This window comes from Petaurus breviceps, unplaced genomic scaffold (genome assembly GCF_028583685.1).
Source record: "Petaurus breviceps papuanus isolate PSGF00001 unplaced genomic scaffold, PetGlider_PUasm1.0 185, whole genome shotgun sequence".
Lineage (NCBI taxonomy): Eukaryota > Metazoa > Chordata > Mammalia > Diprotodontia > Petauridae > Petaurus > Petaurus breviceps.
In genome coordinates, this window is record NW_027185797.1 from 21,635,468 (window position 1) to 21,649,948 (window position 14,481).

The following is a 14,481-nucleotide window of genomic DNA, read 5'->3' on the forward strand; positions in this document are numbered from 1 at the left end:
ATAAAGTGATCTTAAAATATAAAAATCACTTTATTATTGGACCTGCCCTGCCTCAGGGTAGAAGGCTGGACTAGCCGATCTTTAATTCTTTTTTTCATTTTTAAGACAGAATCTTTAGGTATTATTCTCACTATCACATGATATTCTTTCTCACAACAATAACTGACATCAATATAAAACTTTACAGTTTGCCAAGAATTTCATATGCATTGTTTCATTTGAGAGGCGGATAGGGGGTGCTAGAGAATACAGAGCATAGAGCTTGGAGTCAGGAAGAACCAAGTTCAAATCCCTCCACAGACAGTTACTGGCTATGTGACCCTGGGCAAGTCACTTAACCTCTCTTTGCCTCACTTCCTCTTCTGTAAAATGGGGAATAGCACCTAATAATAGAACCTACCTTCCAGGCTCAATGTGAAGACTAAATAATACAATAGTTTCAGACTGCCTAGTATAGGGCCTCACATACAATAAGCAGTATATAAAGTTAGTAATTGTGATCATGATCATTCTTACTGTGTTCATTTTATGGATGAGGAAACTGAAATTCAGATAAGATGGAAAAAGGATGGAGAAGAGAAGGAAATAAGCATTTCTACAGCACCTACCATATGTAATGAACTTGCAGTCCCAATACCTGAGACAGAATCTCATTTTGGCCACCACCTAGGTGATAACCCACAAGGTCATTTAACTTTTCTGGGCTTCAGTTTCCACATCTGTAAAATATGAGAATCAACATCTCAGGTTCCTGACATCACTACATCTGTGACCATCTGACATACTGATGGCCTTACAGGTAATAAGTGTCAGAGGCAGGATTCAAATCTATTTTTTCTAGAATCCAATTCTAGAACCATGTCCCACATTCCACATTCAGAATAATATTAGCTAGTATTTATTTGGTGCGATAAGGTTGAAAAACACTTTACCATATTGTCTTGTTTGGTCCAACAGCTCTAGATGCTATGGTTACCCCCATTTTAAGGATAGGAAAATGGAGGCCCAGAAAAGTTAAATAACTTGCCCAGGGTCATGAAACTAGTCTGAGGCAGGATTTCAACTTTCTTCTTCATGATTCTTCTAAGTTTGCTCTGCTTACAATGAGGCCCCGGCTAGTAAAGAGCTGCTTAGTAGTAGAGACATTCTATTTGTTTTTGTTTTGCAATCGGGGGCGGGGGGAGGGCTTATCACCTTTTATAAAGTCAATTAAAGTTTTTCTCACTGGACTAAACCATCTTATACTAAGATTTAATCCAAAAGTCAAGTTGACAGTTCATCAGTGAAGGTCCCTACAAGAAAATTCTAATATCTTAAAAACTTGATGTAGGTAGTGGCATCTAGATTGATTTAACCTCTCTTGGGAGGCCTTTGTAGTGATGCTAAAAGTTAGAAATCCATAATAATTTCTTTGTGACGATCAGGTTCTTCAGTCTTCTCAAACACATTATTCTTGTTCAAGGAAAAGGGAGGGAGGAAGGAAGGAAAGGAGGGAGGGAAGGAGGAACAGAGGGAGGGAAGAAGTGAAGGAGGGAGGGTAGCAAGGAGGAAAGGAGGGGAGGAAGGAAAAGAGAAGAAAAGAGGGGGAAGAACATGGAGAGAAGGAAGTTACCATTGTTATAATTACATGGCCAAAGTTTGTTTAAGTTGGAAAAATGATCTCAAGATCAGTAGATTTGTTGAAATTTATGGTTTTGTGAAGGTTGGATTTTGCATTTATTGTGCAAATATCAGGAGCACAATCTTCTTTATAGATAGAATATAAGCTCCTTGATGGAGAAAAGTTTCATTTTTTATCTTTGTATCTGCGTAGTCTAAAAATGTTCCTTGAACACAATAGGTACTTAGTAAATGTTTGTGGATTGATGAACCATATCTATAGATATTGATATTTTGGAAGTAAATAGTATTTATAAGTTGCTAAAAAGAGGTATATAAGAAAGAAATGTAGGACTTCCTTCTGAATTACCATCATCTTAATCTTGAAAGTCAATTTCTTGAAAAAGGGAAACAAAAAAGGATTTATTTTATTTTATTTTGGTTACACATAGTAGTGGAGCTCTGGTGAAGACATTTGAGCTCCTTGATCACATCATGTGCCATATGGCAAGAACACAAACCCCAAAGAGTGCACCAGAGAACCAAAGAGAACAAGCAAACCCCAAAATAGGACTTACCCAAGACTTGTGGGCAGCTAAGTCTGGCAACCGGGCCGTGGTTTCAGAGTGAAGAACATTGAGCTCGAGTCCACCCTGTTGGCTTGACCACAAAGCCAAAGAGCGATTGTTCTTTCTAACCCTCTGGGATCGTTGAGGGTCCCTGCACTTCTGGGAAAATATTGGATTTGGGCTCCAGGGAAGAACTTTAGGCCGGGGAAGTGTGCCAGGAGGAAACGTGAAGCTAGTGGCAGCGGTAAATCTTCTCATGTATCTTCTCTTAGGCATCACCATCTATTGAAGTATCATTTATCTTTCACCTTAAGTGCCTTCCCCATCATTTCTTCAAGTGTCTGTCTCCTTCAGATCACCCCTGGACAAGGGGCTTCCACTATAGCATCTCGCACCTATCCATTGTTCAATGTTGATGGATATCTTACTGCATTCACCATCATAGAAACCCTGCAATGGCAGCTGTCCTTCTAGGATGCCTCCAGAGGCAGTGCTCTAGAAAAGAATGTCAAATCACCGAAAGCATCAAAAACACTTTAATCACCAGCTTCTTGGGGTGCTAGAAGCCACTCATTCCAAAGAATCTTAGAGACCATTTCAGGGCACAGTGGACCTGGAGCCAGAAAGACCTGAGTTCAAATCCTGCCTCATATACTTACTAGCTGTGTGACCCTTAGCAAAACATTTAACTTTTGTCTGCTTCAATTTTCTCATCTGTAAAATGGGGGTAATTGTTGTGAGGATAAAATGAGATATTTGTAAAGTTCTTTGTGAACCTTAAAGCACTATATAAATGTTTCTTATACAATAAATAATAACATAAGTAAATAAGCATAAAGGTTCCTTACATAAATTCCCTGACCTAAATTTCTAGTTTAATCATATTGTACCTTATGGGGTGAGCCATGGAAAGTTTCTGAGGAATGGAGCAGGAGTGATCTGCTCAAAGCAGAATTTTAGGAAAATGAATTGGATGCTCTGGAAGAGGAAAGAAAATGGAGGAAAGGAAATCACTTGAGAAAATGTGATGGCTGACTTCAAGTGTTTTAGGGTCTGTCATGGGGCAGAAGACTTTTGGGTAGAATAAGGAGTGATTGATGGAAGTTGCAGAGGTAAGAGAGAGTGAGGAAGGCAGGCAGCACATTGAAAGGATCCCAATGATGAACCAAGGGAGGGACACGGACAGGAGCTACAGAGGACAAGATGTCATGGATGGGCTACCTTCTTTGTCATTCTCATCACTAACATCAATGCAATAAGAAGGATCCATTTGGGTAAGGAAAATCTCCAGACCAATCAGAGCTGTCTCAGAATGTGAAGGACCAGGCTCTGTTTTCATAGGTCATGAATTTCTTCCTCATTAAAATTCTTCAGGCAAAGATAGGATGGCCACTTGTTGGGGAATAGTTATAAAAAGGAACTCCACCAGGTATAGGTGAACCAAGATGTTCCCTACAATTCTGTGACCAACATCAATTCCGAGGTTATTATAGTTGTCCAAGGGAGTGATTATCAAGATCTGAGCTAGGGCATTAATACAAATGGCAAGAAAAGGAAAGGCAGTGGGGACACATGATGGAGATCCCCTGAAGAACTGCTTGCCTGCCATCAAGCAAACATGCAAAACTAGTTTATGGAGATAAGTTGTCCAACCCTATCTTTATAAAGCTGAAGCTACCAGACTGCTACCAGAAATATGTCCAAGCAATTTGTCTTTGGAAAAGCTTTGATTCTCCAATTCAAAAATGAAGCTTTGTGAATATCACCTAATTCTGTCACAAGATGTTTGCTTGACATCAAGCAGGTGAGACAAGAAGACCAATATCCTTGACATATAACTGAAGGTCACATTATGGCCCGTTCAGAATCACAGGGTTAGAAGAGACTTCAGGGGCCATCTAGTCCAATGCTTACCTTACAAAAACTCTACACTGTAATAAGCTCATTAGGTGACCATCCGGTCTTTGCCTGAAAACTTCCAATGAGGGGAGGACCTTCTATCTCACCCATTACACTCTTTAATAGTTATGTTAGGGGCCTTTTTGGAACCTCAATCCTCAGTTTACCCCCTTTACAATGTTCACCTCTTTGCTACCTTCATCAGCTGAACAGGGAAAAAAGCCTAATCCCTCTTCCATGTGACAGTGTGAATACAGTGATCATGAGTCTTCTCTTCTCCAGGACACATGACTCCTTTCTGAAATTGATCCTCAATGGAAGTAACTAAAGCCCCTTCACTATTCTAGGTGCCATCATTTCAATTCACTCACTTAGGTCAATTAATTACTACTTCAATTGTAGACTGATTCTATCACCATCCATTAGAGTTCAAGATGTTACTGAGTGTAAGAGGCAGAGGTAAGGGAGTGGGGAGTGTATCTAAGGCATTGAGGGTTCCCTATACAGTTACAGAGATGGGGAATGTAGAACATGGGGAGATAGTCCAGTTTGGTGTGAATATAACTAAAGCAACTTTTGATGAAAAGATTTGGACTAGCCAGCAGGAAGAACTTCTCCAGACAGAAGAAATGTGGAGAACGAGAGAGCATTACCAAAAGAAATTCATTTTCCTCTCTGAATAAATTTAAGACAAATTGGAAGAAAGCAGTCTCTGTGGAAGGTGCTGAGTGGATCAGATGGTTTCTCTGTCTTCTTTAGGGCCCTCTGAGTCCACGATTAATGAGGTTGCTCTCGACTATCCCTTGAGGTGCCCATTCCACAGTCCCCTAGTTCTTCTGGCTGGTGTTTCAGCAGCCTCACCCTGTGTATCCCTTGCTAGTATAAACTAGAGCATGAAACATCTGTACCTTAGGCATGTTCCACCCTCAGTCATCTGGGCACTCAACATTCCAACTGCTTATATCTAGATGCTCCTATATGAAGCTGTTTTCTGTTTTAAAAAAAAGCAAGGGAGACAGGGAGGGAAGAAGAGTGGAGCAGAAGTCACCTTTCCTATTTATGGTTGAACTTAATGAGGTGCACAGGAGATTGAGAAGTACTTCAGACTATTTTTTATCCAAATATTCTTGAGACAGGTTTACAGAAGGCAATGTCTGGGAAAGTTTCCACATTCACTTTTGCTAAAATCATATCAGGCACTGGGTTCATCTCAAGGCAAGAGGTTGCCAGTCTTACCCAGGAGACTGATGGCTTTATGGGAGGGGGAAGAGGTGGGATGGGCAACCAGGATCAACAAAGAAGGAAGACAAGATCAAAATATTTATTCCTGTTCTGTTTTACAGTTTAGAATTTAAAGCAGCTCGACTGTAATGGAAACCAGGAAAGATGGATCTGAGCAACCCTGACAAGAGGGGCGTTAGCAAAGCATTTCAAATCGACTTCCTTGGCCCACATTTTCTGCCCTAGTCAAAGGAACGATGAGAATTTCCCATTGTAAATAGTGACCATAACCACTCTGCTTCATAGATGACATTGAGATCTACAGAATACTGCCTTGAATATAAGCACAATTGTAAGGCAGGCATTTCTGGAAAGGAATTGTGGAACACTCCCTTAGTTTCACCCCAGGGAAGTGGGAGGGAAGGTTCCTTGGACTTGGTTAGACCAGAAGCCATCACCCATTGTTAGAAGGGCTTCTGCCCTTTCATCAGAATGAACCAAGACTTGAGTGTCAGAGAAGAGGGAAGATGTCCTGCTGGTCTTTGTTTCTGTACTATGTACTAAAAGTAGACTTGTTTGGAAGCTTCGTTTTGTTTGTGGGAAATATTTAAACTCTGGGAGAGCAAAGGGCATTTTTAGCCTCTCTCTGTGTCCTCAACACTTAGCACAGTGCTTGGCACATGGTAGATACCTATTAAATACTAGCTGACTAACCAACTGACTACCGCAGAGGTGTAACAAAATTTCTAACTGCCTCAGAAGCATCTTTTGGACAAAGATGATAAGGTAGTTGTGAGGGAAAGAATATATGCAACTAGAAAGGATTCTGAGCTTGGAGACACAAGTCCTGAGTTCAAGACCCAGATATAATGCTTGTTCCACTCTTGACCTTAGACAAGTCATTCTCTATACTTCAGTTTTCTCATCTCAAAAGTAAGGGAGGGGTGGAATGGATGGGTGAAGGTCCCCTGCAGTGCCAAGCCTTTTATCTCTACTAATCCATTAAATCTCTGAATCTCTCTGGGCCTCAGTTTCCTCATCAGAAATGTGAAGTTGTTGAATCAGATGACCCTGAAAGTCTCTAGTCGTATGGTATACAAATGGCAGTTAGGTGGCACAGCAAATAGAATGCTGGAATTGGAGTCAGGAAGACATGAGTTCAAATCCTTCCTTAGATACTTGCCAGCTGTATGATCCTTGGCAAGACAGTCAATCTCTATGTGCCTCATTTTCCTCATCTGTAAAATGGGAATAATCATAGCATCAATTTGAAAAGGTTGTTATAAGAATCAAATGAAGTCATATATCTAAAAAAGTTCTTTTCAAACCTTAAAGTACTACATAAATGCTAGCTATCATTATGATTAAATGACTTATCTTTTCATCAAAGGAGGGTCATCTGTACCTGACTTGGCAATATGTGTATGTGTGTACATATACATGTATGTGTATATATACATATATATTTTAGAATTTTTTTCTACTTTAGGAAGTATCCAATGAGGTCATGACAATGATCCACAAGCTGCACTTGAAGAAAAAAAGTCCCACACCTTGTATATAATTAAATCAGAAACCATTTCTTTTAAAAATAATCCGTCCTTCATATCATTCTCTCCCCAGTTAATCCCCAATCAAGCATCTTTGCTGTACACACGCACACACACACACACAGACACACACACACATGCCATTTGTTCGGGCAGCAATACCCACTAAACACATGTTAAGTGAAAGGCACTTCACTAAGCACTATTGAAGACACAGAGTAAATTTGGCATGATATTTTCCCTCTTATACTCAATTCAGCAAGCATTTATTAGGCACTTACTATGTACCAGACACCATACTTAGTCCTGGGGATATAAATAGAGGCAAAAATTAAAAATACAGCAGTGACCCTCAAGGAACTGATAGTCTGATGGATGGGAGAGACAAGATGAACATACTACTGACATACAAGATACATACAGGATAAATTGGAGCCGATCTAGGGGGAAGAGGACATTCACAAATAGTGATCACACCGGGTTGAATTCAAGAAAACTCACCATTCACCATGCGACTATTGTGCCCAAGGCATGGTGCTAGATCCTGGCAGCCCTTGTCCTCAAGGAGATTACATTCTACACAAGAAAGGTGATGTGTCTGCAGGTGCCATAGGAGAGGACATACATGGCTATGTGTACATGATTTTGTAAGGGAATATATTGATATAGATAGGTAGATGATAGATGTATACATAGATTTTAGTGTTGTAATGTACACACAGGTGTATGTGTACATATATGTACATATGTGCATGTACACTAGGCGGTATCAGGAGACCAATATTTGAATCTTGCCTTACACATTTACTAGCTATGTGGCCCTGGGCAAGTTATCTACCATCTTGGTCCCTCATTTCCTCATCTGAATAATGAGGTTTGGATTATATGCAAGGGTTCCTGACAGCTCTTCAGTGTCTTAGGTCCTTTGGAGCTAACTTCCAAGTAGAAGGTTGCATGTAGGGGAATATGATCTTGGATTTGTCCATGAGCACGAGAACTAGAAGGGAGGAGAGGGAGCTTCTCTAGTAATGGCCTAGTGGGAGAGTGAAGAGGCTGAAGGCCATGGCTGGCCAGGATCAGTAAAGGACTTCAGGAAGATTTGCTTGGAATAAGAACAATAATGGTGGCCTTCTTGTACTCAAGGGGCTCTAAGAGCCAGAAGAATTTGATTTCTTCTACTTTGCTTTGAATGACAAAACTTGGGGACTGTGGGCAGACAACTAAGAGAGGCAAAAGTGGGTTCAATTTAAGGAAAAGCTGGGGCGGCCAGGTAGCACAGTGAGAAAGAGCACTGGGCCCAGAGTCGGGATGACCTGGGATCGAATCTGGGCTCAGACACTTAGCACCACACCCGGAAATAACTGGCTGTGTGACCTTGAGCTAGTTATTTATCCCCAATTGCTTAAAAAAAAAATTAAGAAAAGCTTCCTAAGAGTCAGAGACATCCCAAAGTCCAATGGAGCTGCCTCAGGTGGTAGTAAGCTCCCTGCCTCATTGGAGGCCTTCTTATAGATGCTAGAGGACCAAGGATGTCATAAAGGATATGGTGGTTCAATTGTGGTTTGGACAACATGGCCTCTGAACTCACTTCCAATGCTGGACTCAATTTCTAGTCTTAAGTCCTTAGACCCAGAAAAATGAAGGGACTTGTCTGATGTACCAAGTAACAGATAATATTTGATCAGGCAGTTATAATGACCCTTTTCCTTCTCTTTGATCTCTTTTCCATTCATCTCTTTTTTACCCCTCTCTTGCTGCCTGAATCCCAAGCTTGTATGGATGGTATTTTGCTCAGTAAAAGTGCCTTTCGCTTTCTCTGTGCCCCCACCCACCCTGCCCTTTTGTGAACAGGGTCCTATTCATCACTCAGCATCAGCATCACTGCTGGGCTTTCTGTGGCTGGGATGGGAGTATTTATCTCCTGGCCACGCCTTGTTAGTTAGTACTTGATTCCATAGTAGACTGAGTTGTCCATTAACATAGCACAGCTTAATGTCGAGTTGGTCTTGAATAATTAATAAATGTCACTATATCAAGAAATTGATAGTGGCCATGTAGGAACTGCTGGGGTGAGAATTCCCTTTTACTGAGACATAAAGAAGTCCTTCTATGACGTTCATCTTAGATGTGCACCCACAACTTAGAAAAGCTGAGCAGCTTAGCTCTGGTCATACATGAATGAGTGAGTGAATGAATGAATGAATGAGTGAAAAAGCAATGGCTAAGTGCTTACTTAAGTGCTTACAGCATTCAAAATGCTTCATTTAAGCCCAAGGAATAAAAAAAAGAGAAGCAATGCTGTCCCTACTCTCAAGAAGCTCACGTTCTATTAAGGGAGCTTTTAGGTGACTCAGTGAATAGAGCACTGGAGTCAAGAAACCAGAGTTCAAAAACTGCCTCAGACATTGACTAGTTGGATGACACTGGGAAAATCGTTAACCCTGTTGGCCTCAGTTTCCTCATCTGTAAAATGAGCTGGAGAAGGGCATGGCAAACCACTCAAGGATCCTTGCCAAGAAAACCCCAAATGGGATCACGAAGTGTTAACTAATCAGCTGGACAAGTGGAGAAGGGATCAGTTATGTAAGATGGCAATAATGTTATAGGTGGGATTTGAACCCAGCTCTTTCTGATTCCAAGCCTAGCCCTCTCTTCTCTCCATCACTCTGCTTCACTAATTAATAAGGAGCACCAATTAAAAATAACAATAAGTGTATCAGTAGGCACACAGAACTCTCAAGTCTAGTAGACTTTGTCTGTTCTTAGCATCTAAGGTCACATTCCGAATGGTCTATTCTGCCCCCATCTAGAGGAACCCAGTGCAGCCTGGATTCTTCCCAGAACCTCTAATGGGCAGCCTGGTTTCCCCTGAGGTTTGTGGGGCTGATGTGGCCCATTTGTAATTTGGGCCACAGGCAGTACATTGTTAATTGCATAGCAAGGCAATGGCTCATCCAATCCAAGGTCTATATTACAAAGAAAATTTACTTCTTGCTTAGCATACAGGAAGGTACTGTGTGTTTGTATGTATATTGTGTAAGTTCATGTTATGTATTCACATGTGTATATATTGTGTGAATGTGTGTATACATGTGTATTTACACACATGCATATGTATGTATATTATGTGTGCATATGAGTATGTGTATGTAAATGTGAGTATATTATGTCTGTGTTTTTGTGTACATATATGTATGTATAGACAGGCATATTGTTTATTTGTTTATGTTTCTATATTGCATAAATGTGCATATAAGTATATGAGTGTGATTGTATGTATATACATATATATTGTGTGTAAGTGCATATGTGTACACATATATGTATGTATTATGGTGTCTACACATGTGCATTGCATGAATTATGCATTTGTATGAATATATGTATGTATAAATGTGTATATGTGAGTCTCCAGAAGGAAACCTTAGCAATTCCCTTTGTCCCAAATGCTTCAGCCCATGTGATATGCAAATTGCAAGAGGGACCAAATGCCACTAGATGGGGCAAGTTATTTTATCAAGGCACTAATGGGATAGACCAGGAGAGAGACAGAGGACTGAACTATGAGGTGGCAGAGAGAATGTGTGGCATGGTTGAAAAGACGTGGAATCAGGTGACCTGGGTTTGAATTCTGACTCTGTCTACCACTTACTGTGTGAGCCTGAGCAAGTCAATCACCCTCTCTGAGCTTCTGCTTCCTCATCTGCAGAATGAAAGGGTTGGTCTGGATGCTTCTAAGATCCTTGATCTCACCACCTCTGATACAACCTTTAACAATGAATCCTTCTTCCTTCAAAATAGTGTAAATGGAGAAAATGCTAGACCAGAATCTGAGAGGCTGGGTTCTGATCCCAAGGCTTTTTTTTTTTTTTTTTACCTATTTGAGTGATCCTGATAAAGTCAGGAGTTTCATCATCTGGCCAGTGTGGGATTGGACTGGGTGACTTCTGATGTCAGAAAGGTTCCTGCTCTGGACCTATGATACCACTGTGCCAGCTAACCTCTCAGGTCCCTTCCTACTCTGTCCTTTTACAGTGTCTGCAACTTGCATGATGCAGAAAAAATTGGATGGAAGTTGCAAAGAGGCAAATTTGGATAAATAATACTAGCAAAATAGAATGGGTTGCCTTGGAAGACAGTAGGCCCATCCTCATTGGAAGTATTCAGACAAAGATTTGGGTGATATTCTTGTTCAGGCATGGGTTACACGAGATAGCTACTAAATCCCCCTCAAACATTGACATTCCGTGATTTTGTGAATTTCATGTACTTCACTTTCACGTCTTCTAACTCATAGAACAGTGCTGTATTTGCTTTCCCTAACATAATACAAAGCATAGTAACCTTGACCATGTTATTTTCTTTCTTTGGGTTCCCTAAGATCTCTTCTAGCTCTGAATCTCTCTGATATTTTCCTATAACTCATCTTGATTCATTAGAAATATATATGGGTACAAAAGATAGGAGACTTAGGCTATACAATGTCTTTGATTATTTTCCCCATGCCATGCATTTTAGTTGGCCTCACTGTTTGAATTAATGAAAGTTTAGATGAAAAATCCTATACAACTGCCCTTCCCATTACTAGTCAGAACTCTGATCTATTCATATAAGTTTCTAAATAAAGGGAAATAAACGATTTAAAAGATTTTAAATAAAAGATGCCTACTGTAGAAGACTACTCTCAGCTGGCAGAAGAATACAGTGCTCTAGCCAAAGAAACTTGTTTGAGCAGAGAAAATGGCCTAATTACAGCCCATCATAGGCCAACAGTGAGCCCAACAGCAAAGGCAGGGGCCATGTGTTCTGAACTCAGGGCCAAGGAATCAGAAATCTGGGTTCTGGAGCAGAGTCAGGTTTCTAGAGACTAGAATCTTTGATCAGTCAAAGGACAGTAAAATCCAATCCAATAAATATTTGTTAAGTGCCTAGCACTGTGATAAGCCCTGAAGATACAATTAATAAAAAAGATAGTCCCTGGCCTCCAAGGGCTTATAATCTACTGGGGGCAGAATACACACAAAAGGAACCAGAATCTGGTGGGGAAAAGAGCAGAGGGCACCTAGTACATGGAAGCATCTTGATCTATAGAGTGGAAACCAAGCAGATCAGCAGAGGCAGATTAGAATAAGCCTGAGTCCAGTTTCTGCCATGTATAGAGGAAGGCATTGGGAAGAGTTTGATAGTCTGACCTCCAGTACTCGATTCAGAGGAGAGGAGAGTCTGAAGGATGTGGTGTCAATCAAGTCTTGAGTTAGCAGCAGAGTGGTGAGTTTAGACATGATGGGAAGGGACATCGTGTTCCCTGGAATTGACACCAGGTAGAACAACAGATGTGGAAAGGGAACATAGTAGTGTTGGATTTGATATCAGAAGGTTTCTCTTCATGTTCTTTTCCTTGCTACCCCTCACCCGGGAGACCTTGAACAAATCACTTAATCCTTCTGTTCCCTCTTTTGTAAATCGGTGCATGGGTGAGTGAGGTGACCTCTATTGTTCTTTCCAACTCTACATTTTGGAACCTGTAATCTTTCAGTGACTATTTTTTCCATTTAAAAATATGTTTAAAAAAAACAACTTTCTCTTAGACAAGGGCAATGAGAGAATTTATTGAGTTCTTTGAGATCCCAAATGGCTAGGGGCATTTTGATGAACCTGCAGGATTTAGTCCGGCTCCTAAATAACTCAGCATATCAAAACTAACAAATAATGTAAAAATTTTCTGCCACAGTGTAGCAGCAAGCACCCCAGTGTCTCCAGGGTGGCTGCCAACACAGGTTCTTAGATCTGCTTTCTTAAAGGAAAGCAACTCAAAATGGGTTAACAAGCTTACTTTAGTCAGCCAAATATGTATCATTTACCTAGTTCAGGGGAAAAAGGTCAGCACCCCAAACTTCAGAGTATACAGACAGAATTATCAAGAAAGAGAAACAGATCAAGTAGACAGGTTTCCAAACTGTCCAACCATTATATCCATACCAAATCAACATCTGGGTTCTTCAAAGCCGGGGGGCTCTCAACAATGGCTTCCCAGAGTCTCATCTGAACAAATCACAGAACCCTTCTCAAAGTGAGCCCCAAAACAAAGCCTCACATCAGGGGTTATATAGCCTTCTCCTGGCTCAGAGAATGTAGCAACCTTCTGGACCCACTGGCCAATCAAAAAGTATCTCCTGAAAAACAAGCCTCCCACCCCAGGCTCCAGGTGCACTTTAGCCTAGGGGCAGGGAAGATCTTAAAAATTTACATTCCTATTACATACAGGGACACTAAAATTTAAGGGAAAGTCAAATGAAAGAATGAATGAACATTTTAAAAGTTTTTAGTATGTCTAAAAAAAGCAATAATCATAATAATTATCATTTACATAGATTTCATAGTTTACAAAGCAATTTACAAATTTTATCTCATTTGACCCTCACACCAATTCTGCGAAGTAGGAGCTATTATTGTCCCCATTTTACACATGAGAAAACTAAAGCAAATGAAGGTCAAGTGACTTTCCCAGGGTCACACAGCTAGCAAGTATCTGAGGCTGGCTTTGAACTCAGATTTTAATGACTCTAGGTCTAGTGCTTTATCCCCTGCACCATCTTAGCTAATATCTTCATCTTAAACTAACCTCCACTGGAGGTCCTACAGGCTGAAAAACTGAGTAAATTAAAAAATGATTTAGAGAAACTCATAAATCATGGAGAGACAAATGGGCCATTAGAAAGAAGACATCGGATGCTCAGCAGAGAACCCTAATCTTGTGAGGGCTTCTACCATGTAGTCTGGTTGTCCCTGGCAAAATATCTCCTGAGTCTTGTCTGAGATGGAATACTGGCCTAGAGGAATCATTGATCTGACCTGGGATAACATTTCCTATGGATAATCAGCTTAAGAAATGGTAGAAAATAGTGATGGCATTGAAAAGGTTTCTGCTTAGCAGGAGAAATAACAAACATGTTTCCAACTCATGTTCTAGTGGCCCTTTCCTTTCTGTCTCTCTTTCTGGAATGTCCTCTGCATAAATCATAGGCTTTGGAATAGCCCATGCCCAGGGGTCTGGATTGCCTTCTGACATTCAGCAGTCATTACAATTTACATAGGAGGTAAGTCTGGGAGACTGTGATAGCATTCAGCAGTAGTAGAAAGCCATTGTCTGAGGGGTGCTTGAAAATATATTGTTAGACACTGAAATGAAAACAGTGGTCGTTTCAAAGCCTGCTCATTATTGTTGACAAAGCAGAAGGAAAACATGTTGCATCCTGTCCAATATTCCTTTCCCCCCAATAGAATTATCCAATAAAATTTTTGTTTCCCATTGATGTGTAAAGTTTGGACAGGCAAGATGTGCTTTCTGGTGAAACCAAAACTTTTTTTGAGTGGGGGTTTATCCTCAGATCAAAGCTGGAATGTTAAATTTTAGCTTAAATGATGCCTGATTCTGAACAAATACTGACCACTCAGCATCCTAGGTAATTCTCTAAGACCAGGTGTCATGAAAGATGCCAACCTTCATAGGGAGAAGGAGTTTCCTCTTCCGGGAGTTCTTTATACTAATGCAATCACAAGTCCAGTCTCTATTAATAGAAAAGTCAAAAGAGATGTAATAGTAACAATAAGAGTAATAATCATTATAGTAGCATGCACAGAGA

At 40.5% G+C, this 14,481-nt stretch overlaps 1 protein-coding gene across 18 annotated transcripts in view; it reads left to right on the forward strand.

Annotated features, from left to right (window-relative positions):
• The window catches only part of RBMS3 (RNA binding motif single stranded interacting protein 3), a 1,480,592-nt gene that overhangs the window by 1,419,584 nt on the left and 46,527 nt on the right, over positions 1-14,481 (forward strand). The window lies entirely within an intron of this gene.